Here is a 9,847-nt window from a genome sequence, read left to right on the forward strand (position 1 = left end):
AAAATATAAAAGTACAAAAACAAAAATAAAAACAAAAAATAAAGAAAACAAAATAATCAAAAATAAATATAAATTCTGGCACGTCCGATATCTTGACAATAAATAAAAGGGGACTTTAGTGTTATTATATTTTTTGTTTTTACATTATGATTATAATTTCATATTTTGGCAGTTATATAAATTTTATGTTAAATTGTGAAATTTACATATAATCGGGTAATATGTACTAATATGAAAACGCGATCTGAATGTATTGATATTGTAAAGATATCAAAGAGAGTCGTGAAACATTTCGACCCACTTCAGGTCTTTTTCAGCGGCAAATATTACCATTTTGACCACAGATATATTATTTCGGATCCCTAAAACCCGCATATACTTAGTTTGGTACAATAATATTCAATATCTTACAATTTCTATATTTCTGATAACCATTTTGATTCCACCATTTTGAATCAAAGGTCTAATTTAAAAAAAGGGCGCACGATACAATTTTAGAGCAATTTATAACGAGTAAATTAAAAAAAAGCAATAAAATCGGTTGAAAATTACACCGTCCTGGGATTTTTGTCCAAAAAGTGTGCCTTTTTTTCCACTGTGCGGCGGGCAAGGCGAAGGGGGGACGGGCCTCCCCTGACGCCCCAACCGTCCGTGGGGCCTCCCGCGTGGCGGCACCCGTGACGGTACCCGGAGGATCGGAGATCCGGGGCCCCTGAAAACCCCCACGCATTGAGCGTGGGGGCGCGTAGGTGGCTGGAGGCCTGTGCCGGGGTGCGGTATTCCCCCCGGCCTGTGCCATATCCCGGCTCCCCGGGGGAACTCGGGGCCTCCCCCAGAGATGGGGGAGGAGGGCATGCCCTAGCCGGGGCAGCCGTCACGGGTAGTGGATTTAAACAAAAAATGGCAGACTATCTTTTGGGGAAAAATAGTAGTGGGAGGACCCCCAACCGTCGACCTCTGGGGGAGACGGGGAAGACGGGAAATGGGGAAGCAGGGGGGAGGGCCGGCCAAGGATGGAAGGATGGCGGCCGGTTCGAGCCCCCTTGAGGATGACGTCGGGTGGCTCGAGTGGGTGGACACTTTCGAGAGGGTGTTTGTTGCCCCAATACGGGCAGATAAGGAGGAGAAGCCCGAGGTGGTGGCCCTCGAGGAGTTTGAGCTCCTGACACCGCTGCAGGCGGCTGGCAGAATAATCTGCGACGTCGACAGCTGGAGGAACTACAGCCTGGAGGAGGATGGGCTGAAGTGGTGGAGGAGCATGTCCGAGGACGAGAAGGCCGAACTGGAGACGTTCGTGAAGGAGACGTCTCTGGGGGCGTACGTGCTGGCGAAGAAGGGCCAAGCGGCGGAGCTAAGGATGACCGGGCTTGAGGATGAGAATCTCAGGCTCCGTGATCTCCTTGAGCAGTCCCTCACCACGTTCGAGGAGGAGAAGGCGAGGTTGGCGGGGCTGACGGAGAAAAGCCAGGAGGAGGTACGCCGACTGGAGGAGAGGTTGGAGAGGTTGGAGGCCCAACTAGAGGAAGCGAAGAAGGGCTACTCTCCCCGGGGGGTTCTTCCCCGCGGTCTGACCGGGATATGGCCTGGGAGGCCCGGGATGGGGCCTCACTGGGGGGGGGATACCCCGTGTGACGGGGAAAGGACAGAGGAAGCAGGGCCCCCTGCATGGCTGGCGGAAATCAGAGATGAAATCCGCCAAGACCTTGGGGGCCTTGCAAGGAGGATAGGTGCCGTCGAGGCTAGGCTTGGCGGACCTGCTCCCCTTGAGAGGAGAAGAGGGGAGTCCCCCTTACGAAAGGGGGGAAGAGGAGTCAAGGGGGGCCTTAGTGCCCAGACCCCCCCCCCCCCAGTCGGCTAAGAAGCCGGGGAGGAGAAAGGTGGCAGGGCAGGTCCCTGGGGGGGGGGGAGACGGGGGCAAACTGTCATCCCGACCCCCACGAACCAGGGAGACTGCTGCCATCACCATCACCGTGCCAAACGGCACGGTAGAGTCGTATGCCGCCGTCCTCCGGGCCGCGAGGAACAAAATCACACTCGAGGGTCTGGAGGTCGACGGCATGAAAGCGAGGAGAGCAGCCAACGGGGGTCTGCTGTTGCAGATCCCTGGCGAGAATCGGGCGAGGGGGGCTGATGCCCTCGCCCGGAAACTAGAGGATGCCTTGAAAGGCACGGGGGCCAGGATCGCTAGGCCCGGCAGGTTTATGGAGTTTCGCCTGTCGGGTTTCGACGACCTGGCCTCCAAGGAGGGAATTGCCAAGGCAGTGGCAGATGAGGGAGGATGCCGTATAGGGGAGGTGGTGGTGGACTTGCTGCCACAATTCCTCGGACGGCTAGGTGCAGCGTTCGTGCGGTGTCCTGCTGACGCCGCGCGGACGCTCACCACAAGAGGGAGACTTAGGGCCGGGTTTGCGTGGGCGACCGTTTCACCCGCGCAGCCCCGCCCTATTAGGTGTTACCGCTGCCTGGAACTTGGGAACGTCGGGCAGCGGTGCACGGGAGGGGTCGACCGCAGCGGACTTTGCTACCGCTGCGGCGACCCGGGTCACCGGGCAAAGGAGTGTCGGCGCCCGCTCAGATGCCCACTTTGTGTAGATCTGGGTGGGGAGTATGCGCACCGGCTAGGAGGGCCGGGATGTGGGAGTGCTCCCCCAAACCGGCCGAAGGCCAGGGGGGATGCGGCCCTACCTCCTGTGCGTCCCCCAAGAAGGGGGGAACAAGGGAGAGATGAGGCTGATCGGGTGAGATCGGTCTCATCGGATGAAGGGGACACTATTATCATGTCCCCCTCGTGTGACTCGACGGCAAAGATAGAGCCCCGTATATTCCAACCCTTCCCCTTCTTTAGGAGGGGGGAGGCTAGGGGGTGCCGCCGAGGGGGAGGAAAGCGTTTCTCCCCAGAGGAGGAGGAAAAAGGGGAGGGTTACCCCTTCCCTTTAGTAACCACCGGTGTGATTAGGAGACCTGCGGGGGGGGGGTGAGAGTAAACAACCACCACCCCCCCCCTCGACCGGAGCTGGTGGTGATATGGCGTCCAGGTCCCGCCGTAAGAATAGGCCTGCGGTATCTCCTGCCTGTCGTAAAAGGCGACTAAAAGGAGCAGAACCGGGGGATCCTTCGGAACTCCGGTGGGCGGGCGTGGGCTGGAGACCCACGACCCGCCCGCCCCCACCAGCAACTAGGGGGCGCGGCAGGGACATGGTGGCATCCCTGCCGCGGAGCGCACAAAGAGGAGAAGGCCCAAGATGGGCCGAAGGTCCCCAAAAAGGGGACAAAGGTGGGCGCCATTGGCGCGACGCGGGGGTCATCCGGAGTTATGCGATGTAGTTCCCGGATGGCCCGCATAGCGCGATGAGGTGGTCACCCCCGGGGGTTTAGTGCGGTAGGCGCCCTCCATTGCACGCTGGCCCCAGGCTGCCACTTTGCCTGGGGTACAGGGAGGGTGAGTCCCACACACCACCCCGCCCTTTCCTAGAAGGGTGGGGTGGAGGTCCATGAGGATTCCCCCGGGTGAACAAAAAAAGTTGTTTACAGAAAGATACACAGACAGTGTGAGAGAGAGCTCAACTCTTTGCCAAGTGAGCTACGCGATAGATCGCGCGTGTGTCTTCTCTGCTGCGCATGCGTCGAGCGGGAGTTTTCGGATCATCGTTGTACCTCAATACCCTCCCTCAACGATTGCTTCGTGATGTTTTCACTCGTCCGTCAGCCTGCATCCTTCCCGATGTTTCTTCAGCTTGACTGGATTCAGTGGCTTTGTTAGCATGTCTGCGATCATGTCTTCTGTCGGACAATATCCTAAATCTACGATTTTCTTCTCGACTAGATCGTTCACGAAATGGTACTTGGTGTCAATGTGCTTGGTTCGGTTTCTGAATTCTTTATTTTTAATCATTTTTATTGCACCTTGATTATCTTCGTATAATTTCGTTGCTCCCTCCTCTGTCTCCTGAAAATCCTTCAAGAGTCTTCGTATGCAGAGAAGTTCTCTGCGGACCACGCAGCTTTCTGCAGGACCACGCTATTGTTCCTCCGTCGTATAGAAATACATATCCGCTGTGTGACTTGCGATCGGTTGTGTCCTCCGCCCAGTCTGCGTAAGCCACTACCCAGTGAGAAATGATTCGTCGATCGACGTCGAAATGATGTCGAATCGACGTCAATTCGACGGTGTCGATGTCGATTCGACGTCGTTTCGACGTCGATCGACGAATCATTTCTCACTGGGTAGTCCACTTGCATCTCCTGCAAGTTTGAGACGTAGATCTTTTGTACCCTTTAGGTATCGTAGAACTCTCCTTGCTTCGGTCCAGTCCGCTTCTGATGGTTGTTTCACTCGTTGACTTAAGATGGACACACTGGCTGTGATGTCCGGTCGTGTGTGTGTTGCCACGTACAGTAGAGCCCCGATAAGCTTCTGATAACCATCGCTGTTTGCCATGGCCTGTTCGTTTCCAGACCTTTTAAAGTATCCTGTGTCCAGAGGTATTTTTGACGGTTTTGCATCTTTGAGTCCAAATCTTTCGATGATTTTTTTTCAATGTACTGTTTTTGGTCGATGCAGTAGATGCCCTTTGGATCCTTTTGTACATTGATTCCCAGATAGTTTTTAAGTTCTCCGAGTCGCGTAAGCTCGAACTCCTGTTCGAGACCGCTCGCTGTTTCGTCGATTTTTTGTTTGCTAGAATGAGGATGTCATCCACATAGATGATCATGTACTGGACTTCCTTTGCTGATTGCTTTGAATACAAGCACAGGTCTGAGGCGCTCTGCTTGATTCCAAGTTTGATGATCGTCCTGTGAAGTTTTTTATTCCATACTCTCGCGGCCTGTTTCAGTCCGTACAGGCTCTTAGTGAGCTTGCAGACCAAGTGTTCGTTTCCATCGACGACGTATCCTTCTGGCTGCTTCATGTAAATCGTTTCTTGAAGCTCTCCGTTAAGAAATGCCGTCTTTCCGTCGTAATGATAGAGATCCAGTCCTTTCTTCGCTGCAATTGTGAGTAACAGGCGCATCGTCTCTGCTCTCACCACAGGCGCGAATACCTCGTCATAGTCAGTCCCGTATTTTTGGCTGAATCCCTGTGCGACGAGGCGCGCTTTATATTTAGGACATTCTGTCTGCGCTTTGTTTCTTCTTGAAAATCCATTTGCAGCCGACTGCTTTCCGTTCCGGTGGTAATTCAGTCAGCTTCCACGTTTGATTCCTTTCTAATGAGCGGAATTCTTCATCCATGGCGTCCATCCATTCTCTACGCTCGGGTCCGTTAAGCGCTTCATCGCGATTCCTCGGTTCTTGGCAAACTTCTCTGGCTGTCCTTGCTGAGTGCTCGAATCTATCCGGAGGTTGTCCTTTCGTTGATCTACCAGATTGCCTCATTGGCAAGTTCGCAACGTCTTCAGCTCGTCCCGTAAATTTGAACGTCTGATCTCCTTCCGGCAGCGTTTCATCAAACGTCGACTCGATTATCTCCAATTCTTCGGGTTCGCTTATTTCGTAATAGACGTCTTCTTCGTTCCCCGCTGCGTTCGATTCGTCTCGCTCTATGACTTCAATTTCTTCCAGATTCCTTCGCTCATTTTCGAGGCTTGTCTCCACGTCCGTTGAACGTACTGCGCGATTCCTCGTGACTGATTCCCCTTTCGTGTTATTGTTCTTTTTCACGTCCCTTCTCTCGTTCGTAGAGTAGTCTTCATCGAACTTTACATCGCGACTGATTCTAATCTGGTTTGTTTTTGTGTCTAGCGTTCTGTAGGCTTTAGATTCTGTCGAGTAGCCCACAAAAGTGAGCAAATCAGCCGTATTTTCAAGATTTCTTCGCTTTTCCTTCGGAACGTGTGTATAAGCTTTGCAGCCGAAGATGCGCAGACAATTGACATTTGCCTTTCGACCATTCCACAACTCATAAGGTGTTTTTCCAATTGCAGCCGTGGGTAAGATGTTCTGCAAGAAATTCGCCGTGTTTACAGCTTCTCCCCAATATCTCTTGTCCATGTCTGCGTCGATCAGCATGCACCTCGCTGCTTCCATAAGTGTTCTGTTTTTCCTTTCTGCGACTCCGTTCTGTTGCGGTGTGTAGGGAACTGTATACTGCGAACGTATTCCCTCTCTGGCGAATAGTTGCTTGACCTCGTTGTTGATATATTCTCGTCCATTATCTGACCTTATTACGCTTGGAGCTTTGCCAAATGTATTCTTCACGTACTGTATATATCTTCTCATGTGCTCTGCTGCTTCCGATTTGTTTTTCAAAAAATATACTTCTGTGTATCGACTGTAATCGTCGATCATAGTCAGGTAGTATCGTTTTCCGCTCGGTGTTGTTGTTTGCATCGGGCCGCATAGGTCGGTGTGGACCAAATCCGCTACGCTTGTCGTATTGTTTGAGTTTGTCTTTGGGAATGGGGTTCTTGCTAGTTTCCCTTTTGCGCAGCAGCTGCACACCTCTCTAATGCCGCAGTCCTGTATTTTTATTCCCGAGACCATATTCTTATTCTCGAGCAGCTGCACATCGTGTATGTTCCTATGTCCGATTCTTCGGTGCCAAGTATGCTGGCAATTTCCTGTGTGCGTATTCTGTCGTGCAGCCATAGCTTTGGGTGTTATCCCTAGGACGTACATGCCCGACGTGAGAGTTGCCCTTCCTAATACGGCGTTTCCTTCGAGGATCTTGCATTCCGCCCCCTTGAATTGTACCGTTAGGCCCTTCTCAGCCAGCTTCTTGACCGACAATAAACTATCTTTCAGGTCTGGTAAGTACAAAACGTCGCTCAGCTCGACATTTATTTCCTTGTTGTTTCCGTTGATGCATTTCGTGACGCCTGAGCCGATTCCCAAAACTTTGGCGCTTAGTCCGTTTGCGATAGTGACGTCTGGAAGGTTCCTCGACTCCAAAACCTTGAAGAACGCACGGCTGCCTGTCATGTGGCTCGTGGCTCCTGAGTCTACGAACCATGTGTCTCCTTTGCCCTTTTCTACATGTACGCTGAAGCATATAGATCCTGATTGTTTCTCCTGCGTTTCTCCCGCGTTGGCTTGGTTTGCTTTTTCCTTCTTCGCCTTCCACTTCTTGTACTTTATGCAGTCCTGCTTGAAGTGTTCTGACTTATGACAGAAGTAACAAGACTTCTCGCTTTCTCCTGATGCAGCTTTATTCCTCTGCGATGCTCTCATAGCAGTGCTGTCCTCTCCCGCGTCCGGTACCCCTTTGCGTCTTTTATACTCATCGAGCAATTTTCCTTTCACTAAATCCAAAGTGAGCTCTGCTTCGGGTCTGCTCTCGAGCGCTGTAATTAGAGTACTGTAAGTGTCGGGAAGACTGCTCAATAGCATGGCCACGAATAAGTGATCTTTTATTTCTTCGCCGAGCGCGGTGAGCTTATCGACTAGATCCTGCATCGTGGTAATGTGTTGCTCCATATTTCCAGTCTCTGTTAACTTTAAATTACATATTTGTCTCAAGAGGTATACTTTACTGGTCAGAGTTGACTTTTCATGATATTCTTTGAGTGAATCCCATACCTGCTTGGCTATCGATGCCTTACGAATGTGTATAAGCTGTGAATCCTCTACCAGTAAACCGATCGTAGCCTGAGCTTTATCGTCTTTCTTCTTCCACACTGCAGCTTCCGTGGCGTCCGACGGGATGGTCGTGCTTACTTGATCCCATAATTCCTCTTTAATTAGAAGAAGTTCCAGCTTGAATTTCCATACCTGGTAGTTTTCTCCGTTAAGTTTGGTTATGCTTGTCCGCACGGGCTCCGTCATGGTTAACTTCGAAAAAAGGACTAACCGCGTGTTTTTATATGAACGGGTTTTACAATTGCCTTTCCCTTTTTTGCACTTTATATCGTTCCTGGGCCCATAACCTGTTATTTATTTTTAACCAAAAGAACAGTTGTTTACAGGAAGATACACAGACAGTGTGAGAGAGAGAGCTCAACTCTTTGCCAAGTGAGCTACGCGATAGATCGCCCGTGTGTCTTCTCTGCTGCGCATGCGTCAAGCGGGAGTTTTCGGATCATCGTTGTACCTCAATAAAACCGTTGTCCACCAAGCCACTTTTCCAAATGCAAGAAGAGGAAGTAGTTGCTAGGTGCAAGGTCGGGGCTACGATATATGGAGGGTGGTCAAAAAGTTTCCAACGAAAATCTTGAATCTTCCTCTTGGTTACGGCAGCGGTATGAGGACGCGCGTTGTCGTGAAGGAGGATTACGCCTGACGACTACTTCCTCTTCTTGCATTTGAAAAAGTACCTTGGTGGACAACGGTTTGAGAACGATGAGGAACTTAAGACTGCCGTTGTCAACTGGTTCAGTTTCCAGGCGACGAACTTCTATGCAGAGGGGTTAAAGGAACTGGTGCAGCATTACGAAAAGTGCTTAAAACTGAATGGCGATTATGTGGAAAAGTGAAGCAGGTATGTAGTAAATTAAAACTGTAAATAAAAACATTTTCTCACGAGTTACTTTTTTTATGATCAAACGGCCCCTTTTTTACGAATACGCCTCGTACATATATATTTGACACACATTTGATTTTAAATTAATAATAATATTTCATAAACAGCATATCAACCTTCTTATGAGGAAGGCGACGGCGAAGGAGCGGCGGAGGAAGGCGACGACAGAGCGAGGGACACGGCAATACAGAGCCGGGCCTTTAGGATACGTTACTGCGACACCGCCGGGATACGTTCCAGTGATAACGCCGGGATACGTCCCGATACAAGGGGGGCATATATTTTAAGTTTGTGTGTACTTTTTGTCCCCCACTTTTGTGAAATAAAATAAAATAAAATTGTAATCATTTTGTCATTTACTTACCCCACACCATTATATAAAAAATAATGCGTTACAGTTAGACCTTATATGATTATGTGAAAATTGTTTAAGATGTTTACAATTTATTCTTTACGTGCGAAATAAGACTAATTAAATTTAAATTAACCGTCTCAAAGTTCTAAAAAAAAGGTTAAAGTTTGCTATGTTACACGAAATATTACGTGTAAAACACGTTAAAAATATTATAAAAGACTTAAGAGCCGTGACAGAGTCTTAGGATCGCATTAGGTCTTGCATTTGCACATAAACGCTACTATCGACACTATAAATCAAACGCGAATTTAATATTTTATTTGTAATATTTATTTACTCAACTTAATATTTATTTACTCAAAAAGTAACGAATCGTTACTTCACAGTTATTTTTTGCAATAAAAATATGTTTATGTGCAAATGCAAGACCTAATGCGATCCTAAGGCTCTGTCACGGCTCTTAGTCCTTTATAATAATATTTCTAACGTGTTTTACACGTAATATTTCGTGTAACATAGCAAACTTTTTTTTTAGAACTTTGAGACAGTCAATATAAATTTAATTAGTCCTATTTTCCACGTAAAGAATAAATTGTAAACATTTTAAACAATTTTCACATAAATGATTTTACGAAATAATTACCTTAAATCGTCGAACCGGCTAGCTTTACGAACAACGAGAATCAGCGCGCGAGAGAGAGAGAGAGAGAGAGAGAGAGAGTATAACCTGACGAGTGAAAAAGAGAGAATAGGTTTTGTCCGCAGCTGGCTGAAGCTTTTATTGCACACGTACATACGTCCTCTCTCTTTGTGTGGTCACACTCACTGGTATGCATTTGTATATGTGTGTATACGATTGCAGCGCCATCTGTTGGAAGAACCTCTGTGAAGCTAGCACCCCCACCACCAAAAAAATAACTTTAGTCTACGGCATAATTAAGTGCTAATTTTGTGCTAATTTGTTGCTTTAGTTTCGAATTTTGTGCTCCTACCCATCCGCAGGAAATTAATAGCAAAAGTGGGGGTGCTGGCTT

This window comes from Vollenhovia emeryi, unplaced genomic scaffold (genome assembly GCF_000949405.1).
Source record: "Vollenhovia emeryi isolate VEMERY1.0 unplaced genomic scaffold, V.emery_V1.0 DF939825.1, whole genome shotgun sequence".
In the NCBI taxonomy this organism is placed as follows: Eukaryota; Metazoa; Arthropoda; class Insecta; order Hymenoptera; family Formicidae; genus Vollenhovia; species Vollenhovia emeryi.